The 8,577-nt window shown below is 51.5% G+C and overlaps 1 protein-coding gene across 7 annotated transcripts in view; it reads left to right on the top strand.

Annotated features, from left to right (window-relative positions):
* The window catches only part of IFNAR2 (interferon alpha and beta receptor subunit 2), a 38,819-nt gene continuing 30,242 nt past the window's right edge, over positions 1–8,577 (top strand). For 2 of the 7 annotated variants that reach the window (XM_019525181.1, XM_019525175.1), the window contains exons 1-2: positions 5–106; positions 6,610–6,701. The gene's annotated coding sequence lies outside the window, so the exon portion shown is untranslated. Of the gene's footprint in view, positions 107–6,609; positions 6,702–8,577 lie in introns of all 7 variants that reach the window. The other 5 variants (XM_019525180.1, XM_019525178.1, XM_019525183.1 and 2 more) reach the window with 4 other exon arrangements.

Genomic DNA, 8,577 nt, shown 5'->3' with positions numbered 1-8,577 from the left:
TCCTCCGGCATCTTTCGGCTCTAGCTGTTTTTCGCTTTCGCTGCGTATGGCCCGGGCCTGGGAAGCGCCGGGATCTCGGGCTCGCGGGCTGGCCGGCCGCTGCCAGGTACTGTGGGGCCCGGGAGGGGGCGAGCCGGGTGCCTGAGCCCCCGCCGGCCCATTGCCGCTGCCTTTCCCCGCCGGGGATTTCCCGGGAGGAGCCGCTCCAGCCCCGGGCACAAAGGCGGGTCGGGTCAGGGGCCTTATGCCCGGGGGAGCTGGGCTGCGAAGAGGGGGTCTCTCTTCGGAGCCTTCCCCCAAGGGGCAGGCAACAGGGCGGGGGCTTGGAGCAGTTTCTGTCAGCCAAGGGGCTGTGGCACCCCGGGGTGCCCTGAGGGCCTTTCAGGGGTGCCACCCTCTGCACACCCAGCGTTTCCAGGTGGGAATTCACAGGGTGCGGGCAGGAGCACCTCGGAGGCCTTTGCAACCTGCCTGTGTTGTTTTTTTTTTCTGAGGTCAAAAAAATAGAAGGGTGAAAACAAAGAGCCAGCATTTTCCCGAGTGCCTCGACACTGGGGGCCGCTGGCTCGGGGCTGAGCTGTGGCAGGCAGGGATGCAAACTTTGAATGCGTCTGGCTAGTGGGGAATATTGAAGGTTTAAAAAAAAATCAAAGCCGCCTCCAACATGAGAAACCCCAGCTCTGAGCCCCATGGTGATTTTTGCTAGGGAATTCACTCATTTGTGGTCACGTAAGACCGCTGTTTCTGTTGCCTGCAAGTAAAGACCGAGGCAAGTTTCACAGCTGTGGTCATGTACGCTGTGGAAAGCTGGACTTGAGGGGTCATTTGCAGTGTCTGTAAAAAGATCCAAACGCTTCATTCATGGTTGACTGGTGTTGCTTTAGTCAGGGAGGCACGTGCCCTACCAACGACCAGTCAGCAACCCCAGGGACCCCCGCTGGCAAAACTTACTAACTGGTGAGTGACCACACTGCTCCCAAAACCATTCAGAGCTTGCACACCCAGGCTGGTGCTTGCAGGGAGGGCACTGGCACTCCCGCCTGCCCCCCTACCCGTTGCCTGAGCGGAAAGCGTGGCCTAATAGGCGGTGCCACTGTCTTCATTGCTGATGGAGGGTAAACCATTTGCAAAAGGGATGCGTGTACTGTCTTTCAAGTATTAAAAGGCCAAGTATGAAGGATTTTTAATTCTCAGGTTCGACATCAGTAAAGCACCAAATTTACTAAAACTAAGCAAAGTTTTAAGCTATATTGTATTTTTTAAGCAGTTTTTCACGCTGAAGTTTTATGTCCATACATAGTCTGGCTAAATTGTATGTCAGTGTCGCAGGACGCTCCCCTGCCCTGCTCCTAGTGAGCTATGAACTTAAGGCGGGGAAGTGTGTCACAGGGCACTGAAGTGCCCTGCTACTAGGAAAAGGTACAGGTGCCGGTTGCTGGGGCAACCGCAATGGTCAGCTGACCGGAAGGGGGCAGGGCCTGGCCTATATAAACAGCCTAGGCTGAGGCCAAGCAGGTAGTTCCTCACTAACATCTCAGGGAGAAGGAGTGCTGCTAGAGTAGGTAGTCTAGAGCAGCTTGGTGGCCTGAACAGCTTCAGTTCACGAAGACTGGGAGGAGAAACCCCTGGTAGGGGTTTGAGTGAGGTTTAGCCAGAGGGCTAGAATTTGTGTTTTAGCCAGGAGGCTTGGTTTTGAGTTGTAGCTGATTGGCTTATGATTTTGCTTTGTTGTTACACTGGAGGACTGGGTGAGGCTAATAGGGGTTGGAGGAGGCCTTATAGGGGCTCCACAGTGGTGTGGGGACCCCAGTGCCAGAGAGGGCATTGCATTTTAGAGGTGCACTGACCCCAGCCCTGAAAAGGGGCACAGTGCATTGGGGACAGGTAAGGTTGAGGCTGCCTGAGCCCCACAGGGGTTGTAGACCCGAGGAGGGGGTGCATTGACCCCAGCCCTAAGACAGGGCACAGTGCACTGGGGACTAGGCATGGCTATGGCCACCTGAGCCCCAAGCACAAGAGGAGCCCCAGGGAGGGCACACAGGAACAGAAGTGCCAGGGAGGGGCTTTGGGGGCCAGGCACGGCTACAGCCACCTGAGCCCTGTTTGTGAGGCAGGGCCCCAGTGTGGGCGGGATCATGAGAGTGCCCCGGTGGAGCACGGCCGCAAGAGAGGCCAGAGAGCGTCCGCAGGGAATGCGGGCATCGGTGAGAAGAGAGAGACCAGGGAGCGCTTGTGAGAGAGTGCAGGCTAAACAGCCACAAGAGAGGCCAGGGAACCCGCGAGGGTGCAGACAACTAAGACAAGCCCAGAGGACGTCTGTGAGGACGTGGGCTATAGCAAGGCAAGCAAGGGGCCGCCGTGAGGGCGCGGCAAGGGATTTGCCTAGACAACAGCTGGTACATCTGCAAGGCTTGGGGCATGGTATTAGGGGTGGTAGGAGCCACGCGTAGCCCTTAAGGCTTTAGTGCACAGGGTCAGCTGAGACGGGGCACTGACCAGGATACATCAGGGGTACTGTGTCCAAGGGGTTGACAAGGCAGCTTCCCATAACACTAATACCATCAAAGACGTGGCGGGTGAGAACGAGGGTGCATTTATACCAACTTGGCATGGTAGGGGGCGCTAGGAGATATCACGGCCGCTCCTAGGCCCCGCCCCATGACAAGTGGTGCATTGGCCGAGAAACTGGCCGTGCACGGGCAAGGACCCCATGTCCCTGAAAGGGGAAACGAACCCTGGGGCTAGGACAGAGAAACGGACGGCTGGATAGAAAGGCAGTCTTACCACAGCTCGCTAGGTGGAGCTGAGGGAGGATACCCATTGCTTGGAATTTTGGGAGCAAGACTGAGGCCCCAACTCAAGAAGACACGGTCAGGGTAGTCATGGCTCAAAAAGAAATGACGAAAGGCCAGGGACAGGAAAACTTTGTCGGGCAGTTGAGAAGGGAAGAGATAAAAGAAAAGGTGACCCGATTGGAGTGGGAGTTAGGACTAGCAAAAGCCCAGAAAGAGAGAGCCGAGGCAAGGTCAGCAGCATTAGAGCGGCAATTATCACCAGGTAAGAAAGAGGGAAGTGCGAAAGAAACCAGGCGTCTAGTAGCTGCAGAGGCAGAAAAAATGCGAATAATGGAAAAACTAATTTCTCAAGAGGCTCAGGAGAGGGAAGAGAAGCTGCAGAAGATGCAGAGGGAGATGTGCAGCCCTCAGGCGATCGTGCCATCCAGGCTGTCAACTCAAGCAGGGGAACAGCAGAAGCTGGAAGTGGCTAGAGGACTAACAGAAGTTTTATAGAAGGAAGTCTGCAGTCAGGTAGGCCAAATAGAAAGTCTACATGAGGACCTAGAGAGGTGGCAGGAGAGGTGTTTGGAGGCCGAACACTTGGTTGAACAGCTGCAGGACAATCTGAACGAAAACTGCACTCAAATTGAGAAAGATAACAAGGTTGTAGTGCAAGAGATGGAAAAGGTAAAAGCTTTCATGATAAAGCATGACGTGCTACGTGATCAATACTGGTCCCTTGAAGGGGAGCTAGAGAACCAGAAAAAAAGAAAATGAGGGGTTAAGGGCTCAGGTACAGGACCTGGAGGCAGGAAAAGACCACCTTAGAGAACAGGCACAGTTGCTTAAGACTCGCCTAAAAGATAGCCAGGTCAGAGAGGCGGGCATCACTGCAGAAAAGGGACAGCTGCAGTTGGAAATGCAAACTCTGAGGGAAGAGATGCAGAGGCTGGGGGCTGATAATGAGAGGCTACAAGAGATAAATAGCCAAATGGCCTTGGAACTCTGGGAGTTCAAGGAAGTCGAGAGGCCAAAAGGGAAAGCAATAGTAGAGCAGGAATTGCAGACCCTAAAGAGCACGGACACCCTAAGGGAAAAGCTGGAGGCTCTTGAGACTCTACTCGCAGGGTATGTGAGGGCCACTAAGCTAGAATTCCAGAAGAGGGAGGCACTTATAGAATCCCTGAAACAAGCTGACACACAAGTCGAGAACGCTTGGCCTAGACTTATGCAATACCGAGAGTCAGGGGCTTCCTAGGGTCAAGAGTTCTGCGAGTATTAAAGAGGAAGCTGAGCACAGACAGTTGGGGAGGAACATCAGGGAGGAGAGTCCCATGGACAAGAAATTGGAAGCTGCGCAAAGGGAGGCCCAGTCTGCGATCCTAAAATACTGGGACCTGAGGTGGGACCAGTGGCAGAATCGCCACTCACAAGAGATGAGCCAGCTAGAACATCGGTTGAGGGAACTATCCCTATTGCAAGGCAAGGGAGGAAGGGTAGCGCCTAGCCAAGGGCAGCCAGAGGTGGCTGACTTAGCGGAAATAGGGACAACAAGGAAGGATGAAAAGACTTCCCCGAGGACTGAGACCCCATGCCCAATTGACGGGGCTGTACACAGACAGTCCTGCGTCCAAGGCAAGACGAGCCAAAGATAGGCTCCGTGAACAGGGGAGTGTTGCAGCTCAGAAAGGAAAATGGAGCCCAGGCATGTGAGGTGAAGAGGAGGGAACGATCAGCCAGAAAGAGATCAGAGCCTGAGAGAAGACTACAATTATATCTGAGTAGCATTCCCAGACAGATCACGTGGAAGACCCTAAGAAAGATCATTGAAGAAAAGATTGGGGAAGTGGCCTATGTAAAAATCTATAAGAGGCCTGGAAGGAAATCCACTGGACAAGGAAGAGTGGAATTTTGGAGGGAAGAAGATGCCCAGAAGGCATTGAGTCGTCAGTGGGAGATCTGGGGAAGGCTCCGAGACCTTCAGGGAGATGGAGAGAGATCTGGAACCCGACAATCCACCTGGAAGAAAGAACCCAGGTGGGAGGAAAGGGAAAAGAAGTCTCGGAGGGTAGGCAGAAGCTTAGCTGGCAAAGGGCATAATTTACCAAGGTTGGCTAATGTGGGGGGACTGCCTGTGGCGGGTACATCCTGATAAATCCCACGTGGTGCGCCTTGGGGGAAAGGTGAGTAGGAGGCACCTGAAAACCTCCGCCTCCAGTAACTGAGCTGCTGGATGCCTTAAGAAAACCCAAGGGAAGAGCCTTGATGGATGTCACACCTCTCAAAATGAAGAACGCCCCAGTGAGTTGTGAACTTGGGGGCAAGGGGAAGGTGTGTTGCAGGACACTCCTGTGCCTTGCTCCTAGAGAACTTAAGGGGGGGAGGTGTGTCACAGGGCACTGAAGTGCCCTGCTACCTAGGAAAAGGTACAGGTGCTTGTTGCTGGGGCAACAGCAATGGTCAGCTGACCAGAAGGGGGCAGGGCCTGGCCTATATAAACAACCTAGGCTGAGGCCAAGCAGGTAGTTCCCCACTAACATCCCAGGGAGAAGGAGCTCTGCTAGAGCATGCAGCCTAGAGCAGCTTGGTGGCTTGAACACCTTCAGTTCACGAAGACTGGGAGGAGAAACCCCTGGTAGGGGTTTGAGTGAGGTTTAGCCAGAGGGCTAGAATTTGTGTTTTAGCCAGGAGGCTTGGTTTTGAGTTGTAGCTGATCGGCTTATGGTTTTGCTTTGTTGTTACACCGGAGGACTGGGTGAAGCTAATAGGGGTTGGAGGAGGCCTCATAGGGGCTCCACAGTGGTGTGGGGACCCCAGTGCCAGAGAGGGCATTGCATTTTAGAGGTGCACTGACCCCAGCCCTGAGAAGGGGCACAGTGCATTGGGGACAAGTAAGGCTGAGGCCGCCTGAGCCCCAACCACGAGCGGAGCCCCAGTGTGGGCAACCACGAGCGGAGCCCCAGGGAGGGCGCACAGGAATAGAAGTGCCAGGGAGGGGCTTTGGGGGCCAGGCACAGCTACGGCCACCTGAGCCCTGTTTGTGAGGCAGGGCCCCAGTGCGGGTGGGATTGTGAGAGTGCTCTGGTGGAGCACAGCCGCAAGAGAGGCCAGAGAGCGTCCGTGGGGAACGCGGGCATTGGTGAGAGGAGAGAGACCAGAGAGCGCAGGCTAAACAGCCACGAGAGAGGCTGGGAACCCGCGAGGGTGCAGGCAAGTAAGACGAGCCCAGAGGACATCCGTGAGGACATGGGCTATAGCGAGGCAAGCAAGGGGCCGCCTTGAGGGCGCGGCAAGGGATTTGCCTAGACAACAGCTGGTACATCTGCAAGGCTTGGGGCATGGTATCAGGGGTGGTAGGAGCCACGCGTAGCCCTTAAGGCTTTAGTGCACAGGGTCAGCTGAGACAGGGCACTGACCGGGATACATCAGGGGTACTGTGTCCAAGGGGTTGACAAGGCAGCCTCCCATAACACTAATACCATCAAAGACGTGGCGGGCGAGAACGAGGGTGCATTTATACCAACTTGGCACGGTAGGGGGCGCTAGGAGAAATCACAGCCACTCCTAGGCCCCGCCCTGTGACAGTCAGGAAATCAATGGATTACAATGTTGTTTTCCTATTAAGTCCCCCAGTATAAAGAGAGCCACAGCAGTATCATCTGGATTGTTTTTCACGTTTTTAATATACACACCTGCCCTTGACTCATGTGCTGGCATCAGAGGGAGTCAGTAACAATGCCTAGTTTTCAAATAGTGCTTTAATCCATACATTTCTTTTTTAAAAAGCATTTTTTTAAGAAGAAGGTTCAATATCCTTGTATGTATTTAACAGATGGAGAAACTGAGGTACAGAGCCAATAAGTGACTTCCCTGATGCACATTGAGATGATCCAATTGACCTCCATAAGCATGAACGTAAGAGAGGTCTGTGTTCAGTGCTGTCTGCTTCAACTAAGATTGCTGTAGCTCTGCAATGACAACTCTTCCTTGAGGGGAAGTTAGCGGTTTGTTCAATAGATGCAGACTTAACACTGTTTTGAAACTTGTGAGGATGTGGATGTGGTCATTCATTTTCAAAACGTTCTTGGAAGTTACATTATCAAAACACTTGGGTACATGCAACTTAAGATTCATGTTAAGATTCAAGCTTCAAAACAAGAAATTATGTTATTAGAAGGATGTTCTTTTTCTCACAAGTCCTTTTTTTTTTTTCCATAACCAAAAGTCAGTGAAAAAAGCACTTCAGAAAGTGCTACAGAGAGATGCTGGATATTGAAAAGATATAGCAATCTATATAATAGTTTATGAGCTCAGTTGAGGTGTATTCAAGACTATAATCCTCTCTTAGAGATGAATCTGTTCCTTTTAATAAAAAGTTGGACAACTTTCTATTTAAGTAAAAAAGAATTCCCATGTTAATGTATAACTTCAGGGGGGACAAAATGGTTAATAGTCTATCCCTTGTATAACAATCATCAGAAGGTTCATAATTAGAAATTATAACTAAACATACTATATACAGTGCTGCACTAATGCAGTTACTCTGATTCTGTGCAGTCTCCATGACCATAGGAGGTCATCTAGTCCAACCCCATGCTCAAAGCAGGACCATCCCCACCTAGATCATTCCAGCCAGGGCTTTGTCAAGCTGGGTTTTAAAAACCTCCAAGGATGGAGATTCTACCACCTCTCTAGGTAACCTGTTCCAGTGCTTCATCACCCTCCTAATGAGAGAGAGAAATTCCCTAATATCTAACCTAAACTTCCCTTGTTGCAACTTGAGACAGTTGCCAATTCTTCTGTCATCTGCCACCACTGAGAATAGTCTAGCTCCATCCTCTTTAGAACCCCGCTTCAGGTAGTTGAAGGCTGCTATTAAATCCCCTCTCAGTCTTCTCTTCTGCAGGCTAAATAAACCCAGTTCCCTCAGCTTCTCCTCAAAAGTCATGTGCCACAGCCCCCTAACCATTTTTGTTGCCCTCTGCTGGACTCCCTCTATTTTGTCCACATCCTTCCTATAGTGGGAGGTCAAAGCTGGACACAGTACTCCAGATGTGGCCTCACCAGTGTAGAATAGAGGGCAATAATTACTTCACTTGATCTGCTGGCAAGGCTCTTACTAATACAGCCCAGTACGGTGGTGTTAGTCTTCTTGGCAACAAGGACAAATTGTTGAATCATATTCAGCATATTGTCCACTGAACCCCCTGTTCCTTTCCTCCATGTAGAGCTGCCTTCTGCTGTTGTCTTGTGATGCATAGACATAGCCCTCTCTCACCTCAGGGTAGGGGCACCTTTTGGGAGCTTCATATACAGGACATGAAAATATCCTGGTGAAACTGTACTTGGAAAGACAATTGTCATAAGGATGTGAAAGCTATATTGGGATGTAAGATTAGAAAGAAACTCCCAAGTCTTCAAAGTCCAGTCATGGTAGAAAGCAACCATAGCATATCATCCCATATATAAAGTTATGCCAAGCTGTATTTGGTGTCTGCCTTCCAATTCCATCTTAAACTTAGTTTGGTTTATGCTACCAAAGCTAGGTATGTTTGTCTTTTTCATAGATTTCATAGACATTTGGGCTGGAAGGGACCTCAGAAGATCAACGAGTCCAGTCCCCCCACCCAAAGGGCAGGAAGTCAGCTGGGGTCATAGGATCCCAGCAAGATAAGCATCCAATTTGCTCTTGAAGGTGTTCAATGTAGGTGCTTGAACCACCTCCGATGGCAGGCTGTTCCAGACCTTGGGGGCTCAGACAGTAAAGAAATTCTTCCTTATGTCCAGCCTGAAACGGTCT

This window comes from Gavialis gangeticus, unplaced genomic scaffold (genome assembly GCF_001723915.1).
Source record: "Gavialis gangeticus isolate Ggan-Ray unplaced genomic scaffold, GavGan_comp1, whole genome shotgun sequence".
Lineage (NCBI taxonomy): Eukaryota > Metazoa > Chordata > Crocodylia > Gavialidae > Gavialis > Gavialis gangeticus.
This window is presented reverse-complemented; position numbering and strand designations above follow the sequence as displayed.